Raw genomic sequence first — 12,566 nt, forward strand, 5'->3', positions numbered from 1 at the left:
GCTCCTCCATCCATGGGTGTCTCCAGGCAAGAATACTGGAGTGGGTTACTAAGCGGATCTTCCTGACCCAGTGATTAAACTCGCATCTCCTGAATCCGCCTGCAGTGCAGGAGACCCCAGTTCGATTCCTGGGTCGGAAAGATCCTCATGAGAAGGAATGGCTATCCACTCCAATATTCTTCAGCTTCCCTGGTGGCTCAGCTGGTAAAAAATCTGCCCACAATGTGGGAGACCTGGGTTCAATCCCTGGGTTGGGAAGATCCCCTGGAGAAGGAAACAGCTACCCATTCCAGTATTCTGGCTTGGAGAATTCCATGGACAGAGGAGCCTGGCATACTACAGTCCATGGGGTCACAAAGAGTTAACATGACTGAGGGGCTTTCATTCCTGCATTGCAGGCAGATTCTTTACCATTGAGCCACCAGGCAAGCCCGTATATGTGTGTGTGTGTGTGTGTATTAGATATGTGTGTGTGTGTATTAGATATGTGTGTGTGTGCACCCTTATATACTCTTACCCCAAAATGCTCTATAGGTTGAATCAAGTGGAAGAAGTAATACAAGTTCTACAGTCAAAAAAAACATGACTACATATAAAGTTCCACAATGCTCAGTCTGGTCACAGGCCACTGTCAATCATCATAAACCACCTTGCCTGGGCAAACTTGGGCTGATTAGCATTCCCATTGCACAATAATACGGATCACTAAACAAGCATCAGCAGATAGCCTGTCTCTATCTACATTTTTTATATTTGTTCATTTGGATTTTTTTGCCCATAATTTAATCTATACATGAAACTAGAACAATAGGTAAGCTTAGGTAGTGAAAGGTCCTATAAAAAATAGTAAGGAGTTTGGACTTTGTCCTGAGGCCATAAAGAATCACTGAAAGATTTTAAGTAAAGGAATAAAGGGGTTAGATTTTTTTATTTAGAAATCTCAGCCTAGCTGCAGGTTTGAAGGTAGATTTGGGATATTAGGTCTGCCATAGAAATCCACTAAAAGTATCAATTAAGGACATTGTTATTAACTTTATAAAAATAGTCCACAATATAAAATCCCTGTGACTGAGGACTACCTATATAAATATATAGTGATTTGTATAGATGTCTGAAGGTAAATATTTGATTATGCACAACTTTTCAAAAACACACTCCTGTTTTTTTTACAAGTGATCGTTTGTTTTGTTGAGATTCTCAAAGAATTACTTGAGTAAGTTGATGAACATATCATAGTGCATAAATTGCCCAAGAAATAGTTTTAAATCCAAAATTCAAGAAAGCAAACAGATTGAGGAAGTTAAGAAAAAAATCAAAGGAAATAATGAGGCATTTGGCAGTTTCAGAGTAAAGGCTAATTTGCATCTGAAAATCTTTGTCTAATGCTGTTTCCTTCACCTGTAGTACCCTCCTGCCACCCGCAAATCAAGCTCTGCTCCTGAGAATTTTCTGATTGCTCCAAAGCATTCAATCTTCCATCCCTCTTTGGATCATTTAGTAGTGTACCTAAAAATGGAATGTGCATGAACATCACCTAGCAGATTTATTAAAACAGAGTTTGAGAGTCAGTACATCTAGGGTGAAGTGAAAGTCACTCAGCCATGTCTAACTCTTTGCAACCCCATGGACTGTACAGTCCATGGAGTTCTCCAGGCCAGAATACTGGAGTGGGTATCTTTTCCTTTCTCCAGGGGATCTTCCCAACCCAGGTCTCCTGCATTGCAGGCAGATTCTTTACCAACTGAACCATAAAGGAAACCCGAACATCTAGGGTGGGGCCCAAGAATATAGATTTCCAACAAATGCCCAGGTGATGCTGCTGACTGGAGGCCACACTTTGGGAACCAATGCTCTAGGATAGTGCTTTTTTCTCTTTAATGTGCATACAAGTCATTGGGGTCTTGTTCAAACGCAACGCCTAAATCAACATCAGTGGTTCTCAACAAGGCATGAGTTTAGTCCCAGAGAACATTTGGCCGTGTTTGAACACATTATTGTTTTTTTAAGAATGGTGATGGAGACAGGGGTGTAGATCTAGTGAATACAGCCCCAAAGATGTTTCTAAATATCCAATGATGCAGAGGACAGCCCCCCACAACAAAGAATTATCTAACCCAAAACATCACTGTTGTGAAACCCTAATCTAAACCATACAATTTAGATACCATCTTAGACCATTTTCTATTGTCTCTTGCAACTGTAAGGAATGCAGTTTCTTCAGGGCAAATACCATGACTAATATAAAAATTCTGAGGCTAGCCTTAGGGGCAAACACCAGCTCCCACCACACCCCACTGCCAGATGCCTAACACAGTGCTTATACAACATGGCGGCACACAAGAAAAGCTTTTTTTAACTAACTATTCAGGATTATTTAAACTAGTGGTTCTCTGCTAGATGCTGTATATTAGAATCACCTGGGGGAGAGGGCAGTCCTTAAAGCACAAATGCCCACCTCCCTCCACAAAAATTAATTGTGCTGTGCTTTTTGGGAGTTTTATAAGCTCCACAGGGAAGTCCAAAGAGTAGCCAACTTTGAAAACCATGGGAATTCAACCTTGCTAGTGATCCCGCAATTGGAACAGTAAGAGTAAGAAGGGACATTTGTTGCCTCCTGAGCATATATATGATTGCTGCTGAAGAATACCTTTTACTCCAAAACCAGTTAGACCTGAAAAATGTCACTAATTTAGTAAACATTTGTTGTGTACCACCTGGAGTTGTGCATTATGCTGTGTGCTAGAGACACAGAGTTGGCAAGTTTGAGGGCTCTGCCTTACAGGGACCTCACGGTACAACAGCGAAGTAAACTCCCTACAATAGAGTAAGTGCTAGAACAGAAGCTTGTGCCCCTGCAACGTGTCGGGGTGACACGGGGATGCTTCCCAAGGGAGGAAGTGGCTTGCTCTTCCCTGGAGCACTGAGGGAAAGACTTCCCAGAGGAGGCAACCTCCAGGGTGGGTATTGAAAGTAAGTGGCGTTGTCTGGGAATGTCAAGGTATCAGCGTGGTTGGACTGCCCATGTTAAAGGAAACAGGAAAAGTGATGGGGAAGAGGGAAAAGATGTACAGAGCTGGGGGGGTCCATAGGGCCACGTCATGAAGGACGTAATGCTCAGGATTTGAACTGTAGGGACAAGGGGAGCCAAGGATGGTATTTTAAACAGAGAAGTGATGTTGGGAGGTGAGCCCACTGCGGTCATGCCATCCTCGTCACACTTGGGAGCTGTAACTGGACTGAGCAGAGGGTGCCTGGTGTGTTGTCATCTGTGTGAGCAGTGTCCCCTGGGTGGTGCGATGCTTTGGCCCTGCAGCCATTCCCGGGCTTGCTTAGCTCATTCTCCTTGGGCAGAGTCTAGAGGATGACAAACCGTACAAAGGCGTGGGTTAGGCTTTAGGGATTGCCAGTTGCCCAGACCAGGCCTGGCTGACCAGAGCCCTCCCTTCCCGTGGTTGCCTGCCTTTCCATGGGCTGCGTCCCCTTTGCCCAACCCTCTTTGTCACTGCCGACATAGAGGGGTCCTGCCAAATGGTTCTTCTCCGGAACTGTTCTCCTGCGTCTTCATGGACTCATTTGGACTTTCACTTTGCCTCTTCAGCAGATTCTGCTGCTGGGGCCCTGGCCTTCTCAGTGGCCACAATCAATGCCAGAGAAGGTCTCTGTGCACATCCAGGCTGAACATCACTTCAGAGGGAAGACAAACAGCGGAGCTGAGAGGCTGGATAAGGCTGGGATCCTGCTCTCCAGCACAGCCCTCATAATAAAAAGAAGAGGTGATCCAGAAAGGGTGGCCAAAAGCCTGCATATTCACAGAGAGCTTTGGCCTAATTCTCAGCTCTTTTATACAAATCACAAACTTTCTATTAAAACCGAGCTGTTAATTAAAGAACACTTGAAGTAGCATCCTATACCTAAAAAATTCAGCCAAAAAATAATGGTAAGACCCATTGCTGATGAAATTATGGTGAAATTAATTTGTTTATATACTTTGAGGTATTGTACATTTATATAATCCTTCAGAAAAGCAATTTTGCAAAACAATTTAAGAACCATTAAGATACTCATAACCTTTAATGCATTATTGATAGAAACAAAACTCTAAATGCCCAAAGATGCTTACTGAAGCATTGTCTGTAACATCAAATAACTAAAAGCAAACTACTCAATGATAAAACATCCTCTTTTAAATTACATATCAACAAAATTAAATGTTATGACCTCTCGCAAAGACTAAGAATTAAGTAAAAGCAAAACGTTTTAATCATCTAGAATTATATTCAACTATAATAGACAGTCTAACCACAGTGACTCAAATAGAGTTTATTTTTCTCATAAACTGAGAAGTCCAGTTTCAGTGTTGCTTCAAAACCAACATCTCTGTGAGTCCCCTGAGCTTTTCTTCTTGGTCACAAAATGGCTGTCAAAGCTCTAGCCATCGTGTCTTTGACAGATGTAAGAAGAAGGGGTAAGGGAATTCCATTTTATGATGAAAGCGAGAATGTTCCCAGAACTCCCAGCAGGAATTTCCTATGTCTCTTTGGCCAATTTTGGTTCACAGGTCACCCCCTAACTGTAAAGGAAAGTGAGGAACAGGATGATCACAATTGGTTACCAAACTTGATTCATCACCTGGGACCAGGCACATTGCCATTTAGAGGCAAGATCAGGGTTTTATTAACAAGAAAGAAGGGGGAAATGAGTATTTAGGAACACAGTGACAGTGTCTTCCTCAAAATCAAATAATATGAACCTTTTCATGACAGTTGTGTAAAACTATGTGTGTATTCGAGCAAGAGTTGATCAGGAAGAAAGATGTCAAAGGAAAAGTATATTCATGTATAGGATTATGCATGTTTTTCCTAAGTTCTCTGTAACACTATCAATAAAGCATTTCTAAAAAGAAGCAGTGCTTTGGTATAGAGTCAAAACACAAAGAAAATGACTCCCAAAATGCAGTGGCCTTGTTTATATATGCTCACTCTTCACCAAAAATTGGTTTCAGCTCTCATGATGATTCCTCATCAGGTGGATATTCTTGTCAAACTGAAAATGATACATTACATGAGTAATCACATTTGCCTTCCAGATCTTCTGTTTGCAGTTGTACTCTGTTATCCTCAAGCCCTCCATTTGCAAATGTCCTGTTCTCTGAGCAAGTAGGTGGTCAAACTCTTAGCATCTGTCTTGTTCTTGCATGTCAGAAGTATGTATGTGAGGCTGCAGATCGGATTTACTGAAGGTGAAGCAAGTTTGGGGGAGTGTTGCAGGCAGAAGCCTGCTGCTGATCTCTGGCCAAGGGTTTTAAAGGGAAATTCCTGCTTTGGTTGAGGGTTTGGCTAAGTGGCCTCTAGGATTTCTTCCAACTCAGAGTCCTCAATTGTCTGAGCTGAAGTTGCTGTTACTTGTCTAAATAGAAATTCCAGATGGTTAATCTCCCTCAGGTATCTAAGGATGGTTATAAAAATCAATTTGACAATCTCTAGTCTTATTAAAAAAACCTGAGACATAGTTTGCCAAGTCTACGGGCAAACAGAAGCAGTTCAGGGCCTCAGGGTATGACCTAATAAATATGAAGTAGAAGTGGGGGGAAACGCACAGTGAGGCCGTTGAAGTTTGCCTCTGTGCCTGACTGCTCACTCCTGACAGTCGCTCCGCCTTCTCTCGAGGTGGTCCCCTTAGGCTCCCCCTCCCTGCAGCCCTCCACTGGGGGGGTCCCCACCCATCTATTTTATGTGGTTTCTATTTCACATACCCAGCAGAACTTCCTACTTCCTATCCTTTCAGGATCTTTCTTCTTCACGACACCTCGTGGACGTGATAACAATGAGTTCTCCATTTCAGGTGCCCCACATGCGTTCAGGTAGTGAACTGTCTTCCAGAGATGTGACAGTCTCAGATTCGCTCTGCCCACAGATAAACCAAAGAGGTGGGAGGAAGCATTAACAGTTCTTTACCATCTGACTTCCCAGCCTTCCTAGTCCTAAACCTCTGACCGCTATCTGCCATCTGACCTGGCTCTATTGCAGGCTTTTAAAATAAAGGCTGTCACCTAGATCCATTTGTTTCTTTGGTTCACAGAACATTGAACGTTTGAAACACTGTCTTTGTTGAAAATTTGTGAGGTTTCACATCCAGATTTCAGGCAGCAGTTGAAGAATCAGATCTGGCAACCCTGGCCAGCATTTCTCCTGGCTCGGCTCTCTATAGAGTTGAGCAGAGGCTGCCTTTCTTAGACAGGATAAAGCTCTCTAGGGCACAGTCTCCACCATCTCCCACAAAGGCCGGGGAATTTGTGGTCACGTATCGACTCTTACCTTCCTGCTTCCCTCATTTGCCTGACCTTCCTGGCTCTAGAAGTCATTTGAGTTTGTAATCCCGCTTTAAAGATTGCAGACAGTGCTCACTTTGAATGGTTATGCAGGACCCTAAAGATGACTGTGTAAGCTGAAATCATACAAAGTTATCTTAATAATCAATAGGAAAATGAACGTTGTTCCATAAACTAAAAATGTTTGTCAAAACATTAAAAACTCTCTTACTGCCAGTTATAAGGAGGAAAATGAAAACATTGTAAAACTAATATTTATTTAGTCGAGTGTAATTTAAACATTAGAAATATTGAGGATTAAAGTGTTTTTATTTCTTTGTGAGAAACATCAAAAGTAGTTTAAACTGTGCTTGACTTCTGTATAATGTACAGTATGGAGCAAGCATCTTCTGTACCTTGGCAAATTGTCATATTCCTTTCTAAATATGCGTCAGCTTCCAGCATTTTGTCCTTTGTGCTTTCAGTGTCGTAAAATATACGTGAGAGTTTTTTAATGAGGTGTTTCTGCCGGTGTCACTCCTGTTAGGGCATCCTCATCCCCTCCCTCATTGATTCAGTACGTTCTCCTGACCGCAGGTCTAGAGTTTCTCCGGTATTTCAGTGTCAGTATTCTCACAGTTATTATTTCTGTAACTCCCCTTACATTCAGTTGGAATTTCATTTATAATTCACTTATAATTTAATTTATAATTGATAATTTCATTATCACTTTTATCTCTCTATTTGTTGGCCGGTTCCCTCTTTGCATTATCCATTTCAGTGAGATCGTCACATGGCTTTATCACTGAGCAATAAGGAGGCAACAAAACTACGCACTTCGCTGTCTGTGCAGACTGACATGCCTAGTCACGGACCCTGATGCAGATCTGCCGTTTCTGTAAGTGATTTGTGGGCTGAAGGCTCTAAGTGAAGTTGGTATCTGTACCATCACTCATGGTTAATACACTGCAGGAGCTGAAACGGGAACCGTGTAGTTGAGAAACTGGTGTTACTTAACGAAATCATGGAAATGGAAATTCACGCATATTGGAATCGTACAAAGTGAGGACTGCCTGAAATGTCTTTTGCATTTGTGACACAAGTTAGGAAAGCTTTATAAGAACTAGGATTTAGAGTGGACTTTAGAGGTCACCCAGGCCATCTGACTTCCAAAGAAAGGGTCTCCTTCTATAGTGTCCTACCTTGTGACCATTTGGAGAGCCCTTGAGAGGACAAATCATTATCAATTGCTTAAATAACACTTAGTGCAACTTCCCCAGTGGCTCAGAGCTAAAGAATCCTTGGGTCAGGAAGATCCCCTGGGGAAAGAAATGGCAACCTACGCCAGCATCCTTGCTTGGGAAATCCCAAGAGGAACCTGGTGGGCTACAGTCCATGGGGTCGCAAAGTCATTTAGGACTTAGCCACTGAACACACAAAAAAATGCAACCAGTTTTTGGCAAAAACTTGTTAACACAACCTTCTGACCACCAGGTGGAGTGCTTGGCTCTCTGTCTTGCCACCCCTCCCCCTCCCTGCCCCCCACCCCTCCCCCTCCCCCCACAACCCAGGCCTTGGTGCTAAGGACCAGAGATTTCACCACAAAGGTGAAAGCTTTTTTTGTGTGTGATGGTGAACAAAAAAAGGAGTTGGAACCCTGAGTCCATTTGTGAGCTTTCTCTGTGGAATCCTTCCTTATCCCAGAAATCAGGTATAGCTAGAGGGACACGGGAAGGCCTAGAGTGAGATTAGGCTAGTTCATATAACTCTTCTCTTGACCTGTTGTCTCCAGGATGCTATTTCTTTTTCCCCCTTGATCTTTTGAGCTATAATTTTGTTACGAGTTTGAGTGATGAGGATGCCACTTATTCAGTTTTGGTGAACACATAATCTAAGCAGAAGAACTTTTCATCACTCCAAGTGGCCCAAAACACTTGGATTAAGATTTCGTTATGAATTCCACGGGCCTAAATCCCCAGGGGGGATTCCATGGATAGCCCTCAGATGCTGAATAGTTGTCCCATGGGAACCTAGCTGGGGGACGTGACTGTAACAGCTGTTAAGGTTCCAGAATCCTGGATTTCATCTGTCTTGTGGAAAATTGCCTTGATGCAGTGTGTACCTCCTAGTACACTACCAGGCAAGCTACCCCAGAGGTCACACAACAGAATGGCTCACAGATCAAATTAAAATGCTCAAATGATATGGGTTATTAAGTAAATTTAAAATACACAGGGAGAAGCAAGTGGTAATAGCACAATATATGGTGTAAATGGGATGGAAGGACCTGAATGGCACTTGAATCCTAGGGTGTGCAAAATTCATCTGTTCTTTCTCTCTCTCACACAGTCTTTCTCTCTCCTACACACATCAGCCTTCACCACTGATACTTTGGTTTGTGAAAACTGCCACTGAGGTTAGAGCAAAGGGGTCCACAGGCAAAAAATACCTAGAGCTAGTGATATATACCATCAGAGAAACACAGGAATGGGAACAAGTATGCCCTTCTCGTTAATTTGGTCATTAATTAGCTTACTGAAGAACCATACATTTTATTTGTAGTTCATGGAAAGAGAATGCATAGGCAATGATGGCTGACACCAGTGTTGGCCAAATGAAGGCCTTATGAACATTGAGTTTGTGTATTTTGTATCCTGAGTATTTGGAATTTTTTTGTTAGTGCTTCATATGTCTCATGTATATTTATTACTTCATGAATATTAGGATTTTCCTGGCTTATTCATTCTTTTCTATCTACATTTAACAAACTCATGTTCTTCTTACTACCTGTGTTTACTTGGCACATCTTACAAGTTGCATCCATCCTATTTGGTTTTTTCTTCTACAGCATAGCTTTGTCTTCTCAGCAAGGCAACAAACGCACATTGCAAGTCACTTAGAATATTCAGTTCTTCCACTCTAACGTATCATATAGATGTGTTATTATAGTTCATCATTATTATGGTAAACAGTATGGAAATAGCATCTTTTAAACAATTCACCTGTATCAACATGAGTCCATTCAGTCCAGTCTTTTCAGAAGCTCCAGAGCTGTGACTCGCTATTGCCTTCTCCAGACCATGAAGCTACATGAAGCTCTGTACATCCAGACGTCCCATCTTTTCATCTGCTCCATTGTCTTTGCAGTGTCAGGGTTCCTCTTTTGGTGTTGCATTCTTAATTTGTTGATTTATCTTTTGTGCTTCCTTAGCAGAAGCATTGTTTGTGATGTTTGTGTAATTGTCCACCTATTAAAGTTGATTTCATCATATCCTCTGACAGGTCCAGAAGACCATTATCTTTTGAGTGCATTGAGACATAGTCTAAAAAACAGCGTAATACAGTCTGACCACAAATATCATTAATTTTTAGATAAGGCAACCCTTTCATTATGAAAAAATATACAGAAAAAACCAAGACTGAAAATTTTATTTCTGATATAGTATGTTTTGTGAGGTACTTGTCTTATTTTATAAATATTTATATAAGTACAAAAAGAGATATTACCTATACAGTTAACTATATCACAAAAATTAGTTTAAAAAGCAGTAAGTATACCCTGAATAGCATTTAACTACTTTTCTAAGTAGATCAATCAATATATGACATCTTTTATGATGAGTCATTATTGTTTGAGTTTTCTTGACAGCTTATCAGAAGAGCCTTTATAGAAAGTTTTCTGAAACCTTAGGGATCAGTTAGGACAAGTCTCCAAGTGAAAATGTGTTCAATGTTCAGCTGAGAGATCAAGATGTCTTAAGGAGTAATTCACAATGAAACATTAAGCACAATCAAGTTCATTATTTCAGCCCTAGGTAATTAGTTCTTATTTTGTGATCTTGGGTTAAACTCTACTTCATAACTAAAAGAATCCTGAAAATTCTAATTCTGTCCTTGGGTAGAATCTGGTAGGTGTCAGATACCATCTGTTTTTGAGATTCTTTGATGCTTCTTCTAAAACTCAATTTCAGAGTTTGTAGCAAGGGCCTTTGGATGAGTGTAAGGGAAAAACAGGAACCATCTGTTGATGACAAGACAGTTTAGGGCTGGTTAGTATATTAATCAACATTATCAGTATGGAGAAGGATAGAATGTTCTATTTAGGTGTGATGCTCTGAGTAGTGAAGACATTGACACACCTCCAGGGCTTTCTGATTTATCCCGTGACATGTGTGCTATGGGGCTTCCCTGGTGGCTCAGATGGTAAAGAATCCACCTGCAGTGCAGAAGACCTGGGTTTGATCCCTGGGTTGGGAAGATGCCCTGGAGGAGGGCATGGTGACCCATTTCAGTATTCTCACCTGGAGAATCCCCATGGACAGAGGAGGTTGGTGGGCTACAGTCCGTGGGCTGGCAAAGACCCAGACACGACTAAACAACTAATAGCCTACTAGGCTCCTCTGTCCATGGGGATTCTCCAGGCAAGAGTATTGAAGTGGGTAGCCTTTCCCTTCTCCAGGGGATCCTACCGACCCATGGATCGAACCTGGATCACCCACATTGCTGGAGGATTCTTTACCATCTGAGCCACCAGGGAAGCCATGTGTATGCTTCACTTGCTACCAAAGGACAAGGGCACTTGTCCCTGGGGACAAAGTCAGTTTGTTGGCAATTTGGTGTGTCTTTGGTTTGTGAACATTGCTCATCCCAGGCTTTACACCATACAGTCCCTCCACTCCACTTGTAACCCTATAGTTAGCATACTGATGAGACTCAACCTTACCCCCCTTTGCATCTCTTTTGTGTTTTTAAATGATTGGATCAAATATGTGATTTGAACCTTTAAATTTGTCCTGGGAACCTCTCTGTTCTGTGACCTCTAGAATAGTTTATCTGATAATATGTACTTTATACTTCCATTGCATCTTCAAGACAATTTCCCATATGATACCACCCATCAGGCACTCCATCTTTCAACCTCTTTCCACCCTCCCAACTTACAGAATGCTATGAAATATATGTCTTTACCTCCATTTGACTGATGGGAAACCGAGACTGGCTGAAATGTCAGTCCTATAACTATGGTCCTCTGACCACACTCTTTCCGCCATACCCCAGCTGTCTCGGTGGCCATATCAGTCAGCCTTGACTCCTGCTTGGCCATCCCGGAAACTTCATAAGAAGCCTGTTATGTGGCTCAGATGGTAAAAGCATCTGCCTACAATGCGAGAGACCCAGGTTCGATCCATGGGTCCGGAAGATCCCCTGGAGAAGGAAAGGGCAACCCACTCCAGTACTCTTGCCTGGAAAATCCCATGGACAGAGGAGCCTGGTGGACTGCAGTTCATGGGGTTGCAAAGAGTCGGACACGACTGAGCGACTTCACTTTCACTTTCATAGTCTAAAAAATTCTTCCCTCTGAGTAGAAAACTGCTTCTCTATTACTTTTCCCTGTTAATCCTATTTCTGTCCTTAAAGGAATACCCAGAAGCCCTTCAGATACTTAAAGAAGTTAATATCTTCCTCTCAGCCCCACTCCAGACTACAGTCCCCAGCCACATCTGCTGTCTCTCATCTAATAGTGATGCTCAGGTGACTCTTGGTCATCTTTGGTTTATGGGAAAACTTGATGCCCAACTCTGAGCAGAATGTTCTAGGTAAGACAGGATAAGCACAGAACACACAGTCAAACAACTACATCTCTGGGAAAAAAATTGTCTTTTTGGGCATGTATTTCATTTTGGAGGCAACTATACCATGTTGTTGGTCTTCACCGGCGTCAACTAATCTTAGCACAAATTCCCTGCTTGTTTCAAAAAATACTAATCTACGAGATACAACTGGGGTACCTTAAAAAAAGTGTTCAGTGCTCAAAGTATGTGGAATTCTAATTCAAAGTAAGGCCAATTTCTTTACTTATAAATCCTCGGAGAGGCATTATGACATAGCAGCCAAGAGTGGTTTAAATCCCAGTTCTGTTAGCTGTGCGACCTTGATCAAGTTACTTCACTCTGTCTTTCAGCTTCCCCATAAAGAGACTAGGACAATAAAAATAGTACCTACCATGGAGGATTAAGTGAATGAATATACCTGAAGCCTTACAACAATGCCCAACATATAACAAGTGTTAGAGAAGTATAATTAATATCACGCAATGTACGCTATGAATCTTCTGATAGAAAATTCCATGGAAAAAGGTTGGACAGTGCTTCCCCCTGTTTTTGTCATGTTGAAATATAATCAAGATTTTCCCCATTCTTTGTTCATGCAATTGAAATCTTGACTTAAATACAGGACTTTATAATCTGTTGTTTAGCCA

General features: G+C 41.8%; 1 protein-coding gene and 1 long non-coding RNA gene across 2 annotated transcripts in view; one reads left to right on the plus strand and one right to left on the minus strand.

Annotated features, from left to right (window-relative positions):
* The window catches only part of RIPOR2 (RHO family interacting cell polarization regulator 2), a 207,028-nt gene that overhangs the window by 40,088 nt on the left and 154,374 nt on the right, over window positions 1-12,566 (plus strand). The gene's annotated exons all lie outside the window — the stretch shown is intronic.
* The window catches only part of LOC122429531, a 35,931-nt gene continuing 33,241 nt past the window's right edge, over window positions 9,877-12,566 (minus strand). The window contains exon 6 of the long non-coding RNA XR_006266054.1: window positions 9,877-10,328. This is a non-coding gene — a long non-coding RNA (uncharacterized LOC122429531). The remainder of the gene's footprint in view (window positions 10,329-12,566) is intronic.

Source organism: Cervus canadensis, chromosome 28 (assembly GCF_019320065.1).
Source record: "Cervus canadensis isolate Bull #8, Minnesota chromosome 28, ASM1932006v1, whole genome shotgun sequence".
Taxonomy (NCBI): Eukaryota; Metazoa; Chordata; class Mammalia; order Artiodactyla; family Cervidae; genus Cervus; species Cervus canadensis.